This window comes from Leopardus geoffroyi, chromosome A2, assembly GCF_018350155.1.
Source record: "Leopardus geoffroyi isolate Oge1 chromosome A2, O.geoffroyi_Oge1_pat1.0, whole genome shotgun sequence".
NCBI classification, from domain to species: Eukaryota; Metazoa; Chordata; class Mammalia; order Carnivora; family Felidae; genus Leopardus; species Leopardus geoffroyi.
In genome coordinates, this window is record NC_059331.1 from 113,353,424 (window position 1) to 113,369,298 (window position 15,875).

General features: G+C 36.5%; 1 protein-coding gene across 1 annotated transcript in view; it reads left to right on the forward strand.

Annotated features, from left to right (window-relative positions):
- The first annotated feature begins 521 nt into the window (after nt 1–521).
- The window catches only part of ABCB5 (ATP binding cassette subfamily B member 5), a 140,639-nt gene continuing 125,285 nt past the window's right edge, over nt 522–15,875 (forward strand). The window contains exon 1 of the mRNA XM_045495045.1: nt 522–1,197. The gene's annotated coding sequence lies outside the window, so the exon portion shown is untranslated. The remainder of the gene's footprint in view (nt 1,198–15,875) is intronic.

The window sequence follows — 15,875 nt, forward strand, 5'->3', positions numbered from 1 at the left end:
AGGCAAACCATAAGAAAGTCTTAAATACAGAAAACAAACAGGGTTGATGGTGGCGAGGGGCAGGGAAAATAGGTGATGGGCATTAAGGAGGGCACATGTTGGGATGAGCACCGGGTGTTATATGTAAGCAATGAATCATGGGAACCTACTCCCAAATCCAAGAGCACACTATATACACAATGCATGTTAGCTAACTTGAAAACAAATTATACTTAAATAAATAAGCAAACATTTTAAAAATTTGAAAAGTAAGCCTATTTTTAGGCTCATTCCATTCAGGATCACATAATCGTCAGCTAGAGGAAACCAAGCGAGGTTAGTGCAGTTCTTGCGTTACGTGTACAGTTTGCTGCCATAGCTCGGCAAACAAATACTACCACTGCCCGCCACCTCGTTTAACAACCCCGTTCTCCTTACCGTGAACTCCTCCCCCCAGGCGCTTCCGTCCTCCACACCACGTGCAGGAACCCAACTTCTCCCCAGGCTGTGACCGCTCAGTCAGCTGTGGCGGGAAAGCAACGCCACCGGAAGCGAAGATACTGTGCGGGAGGACCCGGATGTACTGGGCGCAAACCTCCACAGGAAGGACTCAGACTCCCGCCACAGGGCTGCGACCCCGTCGTTGGCCCTCTGCTCACACAGGGCGGCGGCGTCTTTGGAGTCTTCATCGTGTTGGTCCTTCCAGCACCTTTATGGCTTATTTACTTGAGGACAGGATGCAACAGTGGGGCTGCCGGGAGACTTGTGAGACGCGGAGAGGCAGATGGCCTCCAGATGGTGGAATCCCGCTACCAGACCGACAATGCGGGCTGACCCTCTAAAAGCGCCACGCCAAGTCCTCCAGCCTGTGTCTGCCGTTCTTCCCTCCGCAGAGCACCTCATTTAAAGAGCCTGACAATCTGGAAGGCTTGTTTTCCTTGCTCTCAGAACTTTATAATGTGGACTCCCAGCAAAAGAGAAAACCTCGTGAAACAGTCACCCACTTGTTTTAGGACACTTGGAAGAGAGGAGCCTCTGGAGACGTGCTCTCCCTGAGGTGAAAGCATATCTTTGATGCTTTTCAGAGGGAGCTGCCTGACGTAACGTCCCTGAGAGCAAATTCAGATGATTTTGTAAATAATCAGCCAGAGGAAGGCAAGTCTCTGGCGACAAGACCAGCCAGAAGCAGAAGCCTCTGCTCTAGATGAAAACCAACAGGTACCAGTGTTCTTCCTAAACCCGGATCAAGATTTGGCGGGAGGGGAACCATAACAAATGACCAAGGGACCAGGATAAAGTAATTACACAGTGAAGAAACCTCAAATAATGATTTACCAGGGAATGACATAAATTGTGATTCTTAGCTGGTACCCGACCCCAATATCCAAACAGTTAATCTTCCTCCAATGGAGTATTTTTCATATCACTCTTCTGCTCAGAAAGTTTTAGAGGCAAATTCAGGAGGGAGGGTAAATTACAACGCTCCTCTTGGTTGTTTCTGGTCCTGTACAATCAGTCTCCTCCACAGCCAACTCCCCCTCTTCCACTTTATTCCAGCTCTCTATTTCCACCTCCGTGCTTCTGCTCAGACCATGCCTCTTTGGAATGATCTTGCGCTCTTCTTAACCTAGGCCATCTTTTATCCCTTAGAACATCACCCAAGTCCCACTTCTGTGGAACCATCCACAGCCACTCCTGTTTACATTTATTACTGAGATCTTACAGTTCCTACTACCTCCACCCAGTATATGTATCTGTAAGTATACACAAATGAATGCCATTTTTTGTGATACTCTGTAATTATTCATATAAGTTTGCTCTCTCTCTTCTTCCAAGGAAAACACAAGTTCCGCATCAGGGCCCATATGTTTGATCTCTTTTATATCTCTCATAGCTCTTAGATGAAGGGTAAACTTCAGGGAAGATGACAGGAGGCATTCCTCAAACTACTCTTTGGGCAATTCTATTTCATGAGCAACAGTGACATCTAGTGGTTAGAAGGTTTCATGGCTTCTGACTTTTTAGTAATTGGACATTTATAGAGAAAATGTTGCAGATTATTTAATAAATCAAATTATTCCCATAACTTGTGCTTGCTTAAAAAGATATCTCAAATACATATTATTTTCTCTGCCTTCCAAGTGCCTTCCCCTAACCTTCTGTGGTCCAACGGCCCACAAACTGCTGTAAAGGGTCCCTGCATGTGCTTCTTGCAAACCACAACTTCCCTTTCCCGTAGGAAGATCACCAGAGCTTTCATGGCGATTATGTGATTTTTAATTCTCTGCTTCCTGTTAGGATAGAATTTTATGTGCATAAATATTTATTTTGGAAATAAAATATGTAATTGAGGAAGAAACTTGAGATGATAAATATGATAGCCAGAGTAGAAACTCATTTCAAAGCCAAATGGGAGAAAGGCAATGTGGTATAAGGAAAGCTTGCGGACTTTGGCTTCTGAGGGACTTGGGATCAAATGCCAATTCTTCCCATTAAAGTTACATAGTAGTTATGACAGACTAACATCCTTGGGACTCAGTTTCCTCATCCCAAACAGTGAGAGTGACATATACCTTGCCAGGCTGCTTTGGGGAGGATTAGAATCATGTACAATAAAATTTTGGTCCATAGTAGGTAGCCAATAAATGATAGTCAAATAATGATGATTATTTACATTTTACTAAGAATAATTGTCCTCATGTTTCCAATTCGATGTTTTGAAATACCAAAATCCTGGCTTTTAAATTTTGAGTTGTCAGTAATTAACTTTGATTCTGATTAAAATTATTTCTCCATCATCTCTCTTAGTTTCAGATACTAAAACTTCAAAATAATGCATTTGGGGAAAATACTCTAAGTCTATGAAAATGAAATAGGAATTCTGATCTGTAGACATCACAATTTGAATGGTAATGAAGGGTTTAGAAGAACTGGAACAGACTGAAATTTTTATATAGAAAACTTGAAATTTTTTAACTCAAGTTATAAATTGTAAAGTTAATCTGGATTTGTGGAGGGAGAAAAAAGCTGTAGGAATGAATATGTAAACCAATTTATTGCAAGGAAATATTGTGAAGTGCTAACTTCTGTGGCCCTCCGGTGGGCAGAATGTGAATCACAATCACCCTTTTAAAATGTATATATTTTGTTGGAAAAGATCATCTGAGTATTCTCTATTTTATCTGAAGCCTGAAATAAAAAAGCAAGAGCTTGTTTCAGAAGTTCACCTTTCGTGCCTACTATTTGGAACTTGGCAAACTTGTTTCCATATAAGGAATGTTATATACCATGGTTTATTTCCCAGCCAGCCCCACAGATTAATGCCAGTTAGGATTCAACTATATACCTCCACAAATATTACTAGCCCAGGTAACAGCAATGGGCAGTGATATTTTATTGGGAATGTCAAAGAGCAATACAATTTCTGAGTTGGAAGAAATTTGAGATCTCTATTTTAAATTCTACTTGAGTATACCAAAAACACACTTCTCCCCAGTTTCAGCTCTAGCAATGGGAGCAGATAATCCCCTCCCCACCTAGGACAAATGCAGTTATCTTCTCCTTTTGAGTGCTATAGAAACAGCAAGGCATAGGCAGGAGACCTAGGTTCTAATTCTCACTCTTTCATCTGTTACAGAAGAGGGAATAGGGGATGGGGGTGAGGGTTCCAAAATCTAAGGGAGTTAAATAAGGTCTATTTTGTACTCACATTAACAATCGTTGTAGATTGGCTAGAGCTCTGTTCCAAGTCTTTGTATTCAGTGATGCAGGATGAAGTAGCAGCCACTAACAACATGCTAGTCTGGTGGCAGAGGGAAAAAATAAATTGACTGCGGTGGCTCAGAGTTTCTTGGAAGAGGCACAGGCCTCTTGCACTCACATTTCTCAGTCAAAGTAAGTTATAGAATCAAGGCTAATGTCAGTGAAACAGTAAATGTACTCTTCTGTACTTCTCTGGATGGGCTCCAGAGAAGGGCATAGTAGGGAGGCACAGCAAATATTTTGAACAAATAATGAAATATATACCCCCTTTTGTGAGTATAAACAGACCACTGTGGTCTTCTAAGATTGAATCCAAAACTTGAAGATAATAATTCTCTCTAGCCTAAGCTCAGGATTAAGTAAGACTACTATTATATTATATGTGTGTGTATGTTAATACATACATGTTGTTATATCCTTTCCCAGACATTTAGTCCAATAGGTCTCATGTGGAGCTCTGTTTGATGTCTGTATTTTTTTTAATGCTCCAGTATTAAGAGGCATTCTGGTAAAGTTCTGATCAGTCAACTCCAAACCCAACCACACATCTCAGAAACCCAGAGAGCTTTTAGAGAATACACACTTCTGGGCATTATGCCAAAGATTGCCAAAGATTCTGATTCAGTAGACCTGAGATAGAGTTTCAGATTCTGTATTTTTCAAAGATCCCCAGGAGATACTCTGATATAAAACTAAGCAGGGAACCCTTGAGCTTTAGGATCCTTTTTGGCAATAAAATTCTGCAATCTATAGTCAATAACTTCCCCTTTAGCAGGGAGAGGCAATTGCTGTTGTATTGTTTATGTAATAAACTTTGTTTTAAGCTTTATTACTTGTATCTCAATCTAATACAAATTTAGTTCACTGATTTTAACCAGGGAGGAACAGGTACTGATTTACTCATAAGAAAACATAATGAAAGTTTGCTCAGCTAGAGAAAGAGATGTGTGACATCTCAATCACTTTTAACCTAAACAGTCCTAGTTAATATACTTCCCTCGGGAAAAATTGTGTTGTTGTTCTTATTGCTTAATACATAAAAATTTGAAGAATAAGCCAAGTAGGTAACCCAGTTCAGACTATCAGTGCTAAAATAATTCACGCCATACTACTGCTGTTCCTCATGCTGAAGTCTTTCAGTCTTCTGCAGAAGTTTCTGTAGTACCAGAATCCAGTCTTCCAAGAAACATAGAATCGGTCATAGATGTTCCAGTACAGTAAAAGGAAAACTACCTTTCTGACCAGACAAGGAATGAACTCTGTAGGAGAAAGTATCTCTTTCGTCAACAGACCAATGCAATCTTAGCTAATGCCCTGCCTTAGCTAATGCCTATAGTGGCTACTGTTGAGATGTAGCTGTTCCTCAGATTTACAAGTTTTCCCAGGTCTCCTCCTTCCTTAATTAGGATAGTCAAGTGTTTGGTGCTGCAAGGAAGAAAACCAATTAGTACTTCTCTTTGTCCACACATAGAATTTCAGAACAGATGGACCGGGATACCAAATACTGCTGGAGATTTTAATTTTTTTTCTTGCTAAATTTAAAATGCTATTACAATACTAAGTTTGTTAAGAATTTAAAGCCAAGTTTTAAAAAGTGCCCTTTCACTCTTTGAGAAGTAATAGAACATTAACACATGACCTCAGAATGGAGATGGTATGTAGGAAACCACCCACCCACACATGCTACAAGTATATCTAACATTTGAATTCAGTAACTTTCCTGTTTACAGCAACAGCACAAGAACTTCTGCTGTATTGATCATGCTCTTTTATTTTCTGTATTTTCTGATGCTTTGAGGTCTTGGGGCCTTGCTAACCCTGAAGGAACTGCCCCTCCCAGTGTTAGCTAATTCCTAGAGACAGCAAAGAATTCATCCTGGAGTGCTCCTTTCATGTGTGAACAAATCCAGAGCCCATACCTTCAAACATCTCCTTAATTAGGCTATCACATGCTGAACAAGCCACTATCCCCCTGCCCTAATTACCCCAAGACCAATACCAGACAACTAGAGACAGCCAGCCCCTAACCCCCAGAATCTGATGAAATTATTCAAACTAGTCAATTCTAAGCCTGCTTATCCTGTTTTGCTATACCTTTCCCATGGAAACCACAGTGAAGTCTCTTGTGCAGAGTTTCCCCTGATTTCTCTGCCTCCTGGCCAGCTTTGGTACTTCCCTGTGTCCCCTGAGTGGAGTGGCATGCCTCATTTTTCTGGGGATCTATGAGTATAAACTTCTTTCTTCATGACAATCATTTCCATATCTGGATGTTTTACCATACCTGATTAAAACAAATCCTAGGTACATTTTGAGCTGCAGCCCCTCCCCCCAATCTCATTAACTGTTTGGCAAATTAGCTTCCATTAGTAAATGTATTACTGATCTAATACTTTTTGACAATATTCAGAGGTTTCCTTGAGATACGTTTTCCTTTTAAGGTGAAACTTAAGGAGAGAGGAAAATTCAACTCCATTGAGACTGTTTTGGAATGAATCACTCTATATTCCTTAGGAAAAATTCAGTAAAATCGAAGTACATTAAGCTAGATTCATGATATACAGAAGTCTCTATAATCTGTTTTTGATATGAATAAAATACTGTGAGTCATCTAAGGAAAAGTAATTTTCCCTCTTGTGAATTAAAAATGATTTCAGAAACCTTTATAAAACTCAGAAGGAAAAAGTATTGCTTCTATCAACTTGCCTAATTGTTCACTTAGAGATCCTGTGATTTAATTGTGTAATTTATTTACAGAAGGACCTATTAACAAGCAAGTGGTCCCCACGTGTGACTAGCTGCTGTTTCTTTGCATGGAGGAAATTAATCTTGTGGTCAATTATACCTTTCCTTTTAATTGATGTTTAAATGAAAATGGAATTGATGGCCTATTGATGGATGAAATACATTTATGAGTGCCTGGCTGTCTGACTGGGATACTTTACACACCAGAGCTACATTAATGTAATCTTTCTTTTTTTTTATTTTTAAATTTTTTTTTTTAACGTTTATTTATTTTTGAGACAGAGAGAGACAAAGCATGAACAGGGGAGGGTCAGAGACAGGGAGACACAGAATCTGAAACAGGCTCCAGGCTCTGAGCTGTCAGCACAGAGCCTGACGCGGGGCTCGAACTCATGGACCGCGAGACCATGACCTCAGCCGAAGTCGGCCGCCCAACCGACTGAGCCACCCAGGCGCCCCAATGTAATCTTTCATAAATTCATATTATGAAATAAATTTATATTTTGAAGTAAAAGCATCTTTGTCCCTGAGAAGTTATTTTTCCTCCATTTAGAAGTGAAACTTAAAAAAAAAAAGTTCTATATATAAAACAACCAAGGATAGAACCACAGTGCTCATTACTTTATGCAATGGATCTCAAACTATAATTTGCATTGAATCACTTGTAAAGCTTGTTAAAATGTATATTCATGGTTCATACTCTACAGAGACTCCAATTCAATAATCTGAGCAGAGGATCAGGAATCTGCATTTTTATCAAGAAGCCTGCATCCTGACACAGGTGCTGCAAGAATCATAGTTTAATAATCACAGAGAAACCAGTAGCCTACGTTACGCCCTTCTAAAGACTCATCGTTGAGCCATGTCTACAATCAGCCATCAGCTTTTGGGTTGTAAGGTATCTTCTAGTAGCAGCTTCTCTCTAAATGTTGGGCTGATAATATTTATTTTATATGTAGATAAGTATATACATGTATCTCCATATAGATGTATCATTAATACCTCCTCTTCAAATGCATACATAAATGGATAAAAACTCCTAATCAGTCACTGAATGACTATCCAAGTTAAGGCAAACTAGATACTTTGAATCTCAGTTTCCTCATCTTTAAAATGGTTTACAATGCTGCCTCATAGAATTATGGTGAGGATTGAACGAGCAAATATATATACAATGCATTTAGCTCAATAGCTAGTGAAGAATAAAAAGTTCAGTAAATAATATTAGTGTTAAAGTGTAGGGGCGAAGACAGTACAATCCTGTGATGCTTTCCATTTGTAAAGAAGTTGCATTATGATTTCTAGAGCTCTTTCACCTACATTATGTCATTATATTCTCACAATGTGTATGTGACATAGAGGGTATAGGATATGTTCCGATTTATAAGTAAGATTCAACTTCTGACTGCTGTCATGAGCGTTTGCTCACAGACTGAGTAAAACAAAATATGAGCCTCAATGCAGCTGAAAGAGTAGGACTTTCTTTTGCCTTTTGAATCCAAGAAATTAGTGTGCCCCAGAATGCCGCTATAAAGTCAGAGTTCATGGTGACTTTCAAATTTATAGGATGACTTTCAAATTTATAGCTCACTGGTTAAGAGCTTAAGGTTTTAAGGGCACCTGGGTGGCTTAGGTGTCTGACTCTTGATCTTGGCCAGGCCATAATCTCGTGGTTTGTGAGATCAAGCCCCATGTCAAGCGCTGCACTGACAGTGTGGAGCCTACTTGGGATTCTCTCTCTCTCTGCCCCTCCCCTGCTCACTAGCTTGCACTCTCTCTCTTTCTCGAAATAAATATTTTTTAAAAAAGAGTTTAGGTTTTAGAATAGACAAATTTGGTTCCACCACTTTAATAGTTGTGTTAACAATGTTATTTAAGTCTTCAAAGCTTCAAGTTCCTCTTGTAAAAATAAGGCTAATAAAGCAATGACTAAATAAGATCATTTGCATAATATTAATAATATCTAATATTTATTGAAGCTTCCATAAAATACTTTTCACAGTGCATAGCAGGGTAATGCTCAAAACAGAGCTGGTGTATAAGCCACCCACTCACATATGCTACAAGCACCACTAATGTTTGGAGCTCTTATTACAGTTGCCAACTCAAAGAGTAAAACAATAAATTTGTTCCTAATGTGAAAAGATAGCTAATGGACAAATGATTAGTCACCATTATAAGTACTTACTTTATTAGAAAACAGAGTAAACATGTAGAGTCCCAGATCAGAAAATAACTCTATGGCAAGGTCAGCTTTCTGCCCTGTGGAAGACCTTGTCTCTTCTCTAGAGATTGCTATGATCCTTTCATTTTACTCCAAAGAAAGACTTTCACTTGGGGAATTCCTTTGTAGACTTCCATGGTTTTATCCCAAATGCTCTTAGTCTGGAAAATTACTTTGTATTCTTATGTTTAATATTCTGAGTTTCTGTTAAAGATGGAATTTTTGCTGAGTTAAAGGATCACACAGTTCTTACAGGTCCCAGTTTGGCACCAAACTTTAATCTTTTGTGGCTTTGAGTTAGTCTTGGCAGAGCACTTCTAGAGTAGGAGGATTTTTAATGTTTTTTTTTTTTTTTAACAAGGCACTTTAAAGTGTTCATTTAGGCTCAGACCAAAGTAAACTGACCACTCTATTCCCATGAATTTTAGAGGGACAAGGGTTAGAATTCACGGGAAAATGTGGTAAGCAAACCTACTGAGAATTTAGTTGATATTGTGGGTTGATACTATAAAGCAGATGGAAGACTATGGTGTTACTAAAAGAAACTTTCTCACAAAGACTTTTTTTTAACTTTCCACTACGCTATGCTCCCATAATACTAGAGGTGTTTTGAATATATAAATATACATGTTTACATAAACACACACACACACACACACACACACACACACACACACACATATATACTTTGTACCAATGCCAAAAGTTGAGTGATAAAAATTGATACTTTCCTAAATATGAAATCATAAAATGAACTTCCAGTATAAAAGAATAATTCTAAAATTTTTATTGAAAATGGCAGTGAAAATTTTAAAGTCTAACATGACAGTGAAGAACCATAATTTTCCAAACACTGTCAGCTGCTAATAGGTCCTACAGTGACTATACAGCATATTTGTCTTGCTAAGTAGACATTGATCCGAAGTAAGTGAAAGACAGTAATATTTTCTCACAATACTTTTTTCTCTTCTACATAGCTTTTCTTATTATTTATTATGTCTGAAAACTATATATGATTTTGGAACTTTTCATCGTCAGGAATATTTGAGATGGAAAACTGATAATCTGCTTTTAATTCTTGCTCATAAGTTGTGATGAATTTCTGATGAGACTTTTTCTTGAGAGAACTCATATCTCAAATATAGTTTAAAGGTTAAAAATTAAATATGTCTTATAATGGTAACATTGTTTATTATTATGATAAATTTTAGTATCCAATAATTCTATAAAGATTAAAAGAATAATACTACTTTATTTCTACTGTATTCTATCTTTTGAATCATGTAGTCATTATTTTTCAAAATCTTCTTAAATCTATCTAGCTAAGGTAGCTTTTCTACTATTAACACCTCAGTGAAGTTTCTTATTTTGTTAACTATTCTTTTTTATTGAGACATAATTGACATATAGCATTGTATAAATGTAAAGTGTTGATTTGATACATTTATGTGTTGCAATATGATTCCCACTATAGCATTAGCTAATACCTCCATCATATCACAAAATTATAATTTCATTTTGTGTTTAGAACATTTAAGATGTAGTGTCTTAAGTTTAATGACTCCAACTTGTTACATTCACTTATTAAGTATTTACTATAATCCTTAAAAAAAAAAGCTAATTATCCCATCTGGGCTTCAAATAAAGTGATTTTAATGAGTAAAAAAAAGTCTAGTCTCTTAGCAACACTGAAGTATGTAATACAGTATCATTGACTATAATCACAATGCTGTGCATTAAATCTCAAGAATTTATTCATCTTCTAACTGCAAGTTTGCACTCTGTGACCATTATCTTCCTGATTACCCCACCTCCCAGCCACTGGAAACAACTATTCTATTCTGTTTCTAAGAATTCAGCTTTTTTGGGTTCCATTTTTTAGTGAGATATGTCCTTCTTTGTCTGACTTATCTCACTTAGCATAATGCCCTCAAAGCCAAATGGCAGGATTTCCTTCTTTGTCAGAGTTGAATAATATTCCATTTTATACATTTACCACATCTTCTTTAGGGATACTTAGATTGTCTCCATATCTTGGCTATTGTAAGTAATGCTGCAATAAACATGGGAGGACAGATATCTTTTCAATATACTGTTTTCATTTCCTTTGGATATATACCCAGAAGTAGAATGCTGGATCATTAGGTAGTTCTATTTTAATATTTTCAGGGAACTTCATAATGTTTTCCATAATGACTGAACCAATTTACATTCCTGCCCTTGTCTTGTTCTTGATCTTAGAGGAAAAGCTTTTAAACTGTGACCATTGAGTATGATGTTAGCTGTGGGCCTAACATACATGGATTTTATTATGTTGAAGTACATTTTCTTCTACATCAAATTTGTTGAGAGCTTTTATCATGAAAGAGGTTGAATTTTGTCTACTACTTTTTCTATTATGCATCTATTGAGCTGATCATATTATTTTTATCATTTGTTCTATTATTGTGATGTATCATATTTATTGATTGGGATATAATTAGCCATCCTTACATCCCACGGATGGATCCCACCTGATCATGGTATATGATCCTTTTGTTGTTGTTGTTTTATTGTTTTTTTAAAACATTAATCAAAATGGCTAGCATTTATTAATCATTCCTGTTATATCAGGTTGAGTGTTTAACATGGATTACTAGGGCTTATAAAAACCCTGGTATATGATCATTTTAATGTCCTGTTGAATTAGGTTTGCTAGTATTTTGTTGAGAATTTTCACATTTCTATTCAAAAAGGATATTGCCCTGTAGTTTTCTTTCTTGTAGTATCCTCATCTAGCTTTAGTATCAGGATAATGCTGTCGTGTAAAATGAGCTTGGAAGTGTTCCCTCCTATTTAATTTTTTGAAATAGTTTGAGAAGGATTGGTGTTACTTCTTAAGTGTTTGGTAGAACTTACAGGGAAACCATCTGGTCCTGGGCTTTTCTTTGTTGGGACATTTTTGATTATTGATTCAGTCCCTTTGCTATTTAATTATTTAGTAGGTTATATTTTTTTCTAGAAATTTATTCATTTCTTCTAAGTTATCCAGTTTGTTGGTGTTCAATTATTCTTTATTTTATAATTGTTTCTTTTTATCTTTTGTATTTCTGTGGTGTCAGTTATAATATCTCCTCTTTCATTTCTGATTTTACACATTTTAATCTTCTTTTTTTTTTCTTAGTATAGCTACTGTTTGTCAACCTTGTTTATCTTTTCAAGAAACCAGATTCTAGATTCTTTTGCCTTTGCTACTGTTTTTCCAGTCTCAATTTCATTTATTTTCATTCTGATTTCTGTTATTTCCTTCCTTCTGCTAACTTTGGGTTTGGTTTATTCTTTTTCTAGTTCCTAATAGTGTATAGTTAGGTTGTTCATTTGAGATATTTCTTTTTCTTGTTTTTTTTTTTTTTTTTCTTTTGAGAGAGAGAGAGAACAGAGGAGGGACAGAGAGAAAGAGAATCCCAAGCAGGCTCCACGCCATCAGTGTAGAGCCTGACGTGGGGCTCAGTCCCACAACTGTGAGACTGTGACCTGATCTGAGACCCAAGAGTCAGATGCATAACCAAAGCACCCCAAGAATCCTGAGATCTTTCTTTTTCTTAATGTAGGCATTTATCACTTTAAACTTTTCTCGTAGAACTGCTTTTGCTGCATCTTATAAGTTTTGGTATATCGTGTTTCCATTTCATTTGTTTCAGGATATTTTTGGATTTCTCTTTTGATTTCTTCATTGATCCATTTGTTGTTTAGGAGTATGTTGTTTAATTTACATACATTCATGAATTTTCTAGTTTTTCTCCATTATTAATTTCTAATTTTATACTATGGTCAGAAAAGATGCTTGTATCATTTCTGTTTTCTTAAATTTGTTAAGACTTGTTTTATGAGTGTACATATGATGTAACCTGGAAAATGTTTTATGTGCACTTGAGAAGAATATGTATTCCACTGCTATTGTGTGGAATATAATGTAGATGTCTGTTAGGTCCATTAGATCTAAAGTTCCAGTCCGTTGTTTCAGTATTGATTTTCTGTCTGGATGATCTGTCCATTGTTGAAAGTGAAGTATTAAAGCGTCCAACTATAATTGTGCCATTGTCTATTTTTCCCCTTACATTTATTAGTACTTAACATATTTAGGTGTTCCAGTGTTGAGTGCATAAATATTTACAGTTTTTATTTCCTCTTAATGAATTGACCCCTTTATCATTATATAATGATCCTCTTTATTGCTTGTTACAGTTTATGACTTAAAGTCTATTTTGTCTGGTATAAGTATAGCCACCCCTAATTTCCAAATGCATGGAATATCCATTTTCATCCCTTCACTTTGAGCTTATGTGTGTCCTTAGAGGTGAAGTGAATCTCTTGTAGGCAGCATATGGTTTGGTCTTGTTTTTTCATTGTTTTTTCATTCAGCCACTCTCTGCCTTTTGATTAAAGAATTGAAAACATTTAAGTAATTATTAATGGGCACTTACTTCCTGATGCCATCTTTTTAATTGTTGTCTGGCAGTGTTGCAGTTCCTTTGTTCCTTTCTTCCTCTCTTTCTTCCTTCCTTTGTGAAGTAATGATTTTTATGTAGTAGTGTGGTTTCATTGACTTCTCTTTGTCCTTTGTATACTTACTGTAGTTTTTTGCTTTGTGGTTACTGTGTGTTGCAATTAGGGAGGACCAACATAAAACATCTTCTGGATATAACAGTCTATTTGAAACAGATAGCAACTTTGATCACATACAAAAACCCCTCTCCCCAACATTTTATGTTTTAACATCATAATTTACCTCTTTTTATAATGTGTATCCAATAATTAATTATTACAGCTATAATTATTTTTAATACTTCTGACCTTAAATTTTACACTAGAGTTAAGTGATTAACAGACCATTGCATTACAGTATAGAGTATTCTGAATTTAACTATGTACATACTTTATCAGTATGTTTTATATTTTTATGTTAATTTTATATATTTGCTTCCTTTCATTTCAGTTTTAAGAATTCCTGTTAGCATTTCTTGTAAGGCAGATCTACTAATGACAAATTCCGTCAGCTTTTGTTTGTCTGGGAAAATCTAGCTCTCCTTCATTTTGGAAGAACAACTTTGCCAGCTCAAGTATTCTTGGTTGGCAGTTTTTTTCTCTTCCTGTACTTTGAATGTATTATCTTACTCCTCCTTACCTGCAAGATTTCTGCTGAGAAATCCACTGATAGCCTTATGGGCATTCCCTTGTATGTGAAGAATTTGAATTTCTTCACCTCATGAACTTGGATGTCTAGATCCCTCCCTAGATTTGATAAGTTCTCAGTCATTACTTCTTAAATTTGCTTACTGTCCCTTTATCCCTCTCTTCTCCTTATAGGGCTCTAATAAGACCTATATTGTTTCTATTAATGATGTCCTATTATTCATATAGGCTTTCTTCACTCTTTTTCATTCTTTTTCTTTGCTCTCCTCTGACTGGTAATTTTATATGACCTACCTGTATTCTACTTTATAGATTCTTTCTTCTGTTTGATACAATGGTCTATTGATGCTTTCTATTGCATTTTTTTTTAATTTTATTCATTGTATTCTTCAGCTCCAGAATTTCTGTTTTTTGTTTTTATGATTTCTCTCACTGTTATACTTCTCATTTTGTTCAGATATTGTTTTCCTGATTTTATTGAACTTTCTTTGTATTTTCTAATAATAGGTTAGCTTCCTTGAAACAACTATTTTGAATTCTTAATCAAGCAAATTGTAGCTCTCCATTTCTTTGGGAAATGGAAAATCATTGTGTTCCTTTGGTGGTGTCATGATTCCTTGATTTTTCATGCTCCTTAAAGTCTTGGAATACTATCTGTATATTTAGAGTAATAGTCACCTCCTCCTGTCTACTGACTGGCTTAGGGATAAAAATACCTCCATCAGCAGTATTAGAGATTCTGAGGCATTCTCAGGCCTTTTCAATGGATATGCCTGCTCCCCACTTCTTGTCCCCTTGTAAATTCCTAAGATTGTATGCCTTCTCTTGCAAAGCCAGATGCTGACAGCTTCTTGTTTGCTTGCTTTCCCTAGAATAGTGCTCAGTTTTGTGTGTTGTCTCCCAGTCCTACAGAGTCAGGCAAGCTTTTTATGCATGTATATGCTCATTAGCTGTCTGCAGAGACTTGTTTCCACTACCCCTGGGGTTGGTGGGTGTGGGTAAGTCATGCAGAATGTTGGGGTGTCCCTGGGCCACCTAAGGGGAGATCTGCAGGCAAGATGTCCCCAGCAGCTCATGAGTTGGCTTCCTGCCATGCAGTTAATAGAATCTGCATTCCTTTTTTTATGTTCCATTCCAAGCCCTGGATGTTGTTCTCCAAGCCACTCCCTGCCCTGCAGTTATGTAGCATGCCTCAGTATTGTGGATGGGGTAAAAAAGAAATAGGTATCTTTAGCAGCTTCCAACCCAGCTGAGAAAGTGACACTGTTTCTCTTACTTTCTTCAATCCATCCTATCTTAGAATTTTTTGCTCTAACAGTGTGCTGGAACTTTTCCACTGGACCCTTGGACTTCCACAAAAGCACTCTTATATATGAATGATTGTCTAGATTGGTGTGCTTTGAAAAGAAGATGGTAGAAAGCTCCTATTTCATCTTTTTGATCCCTGTCTAACTCTGACTTTGCTTTTTTTTTTTTTAATAGTGATGTTACAATCACATTTTGTGTTAATTGATGTGGGTTGTTTGCTGAAAAGTGGCAAAATAAAACAAGTAGTTATGTAATTTTAAAAAGGACACTAGGTGTTAATTGAGTTGTAAACACTGTGTTTAGTGCTGTTCAGTAAGGATTAAGTGACTTAGCCAAAATTATAGATGTAGTGTGAATGGGGAATCCAGAATTTGAGTCTAGGCAGTTTGATTCTGGAACTATGCTTCTGAGTATGGTAGCCTTTTGCCATATATAACTACTTAAATTTGAATTAAATTATATAAATAGAAAATCATTTTTATCACTGCTATATTGCAAGTGCCCAATAGCTACACATGCCTACTGGCTACCATATTCTGTTTGAACAGTAAACAGAATATTCCCATTTTTGCAGAAAGTTCTATTAGATGGCACCAGTCTAGAAGGAAAATTCTGAGCATCTATACTGTACCATGTCACCTGTGCTTTTATATACCATTGTCAAATTATTAAAGCAAATTTATTCTCA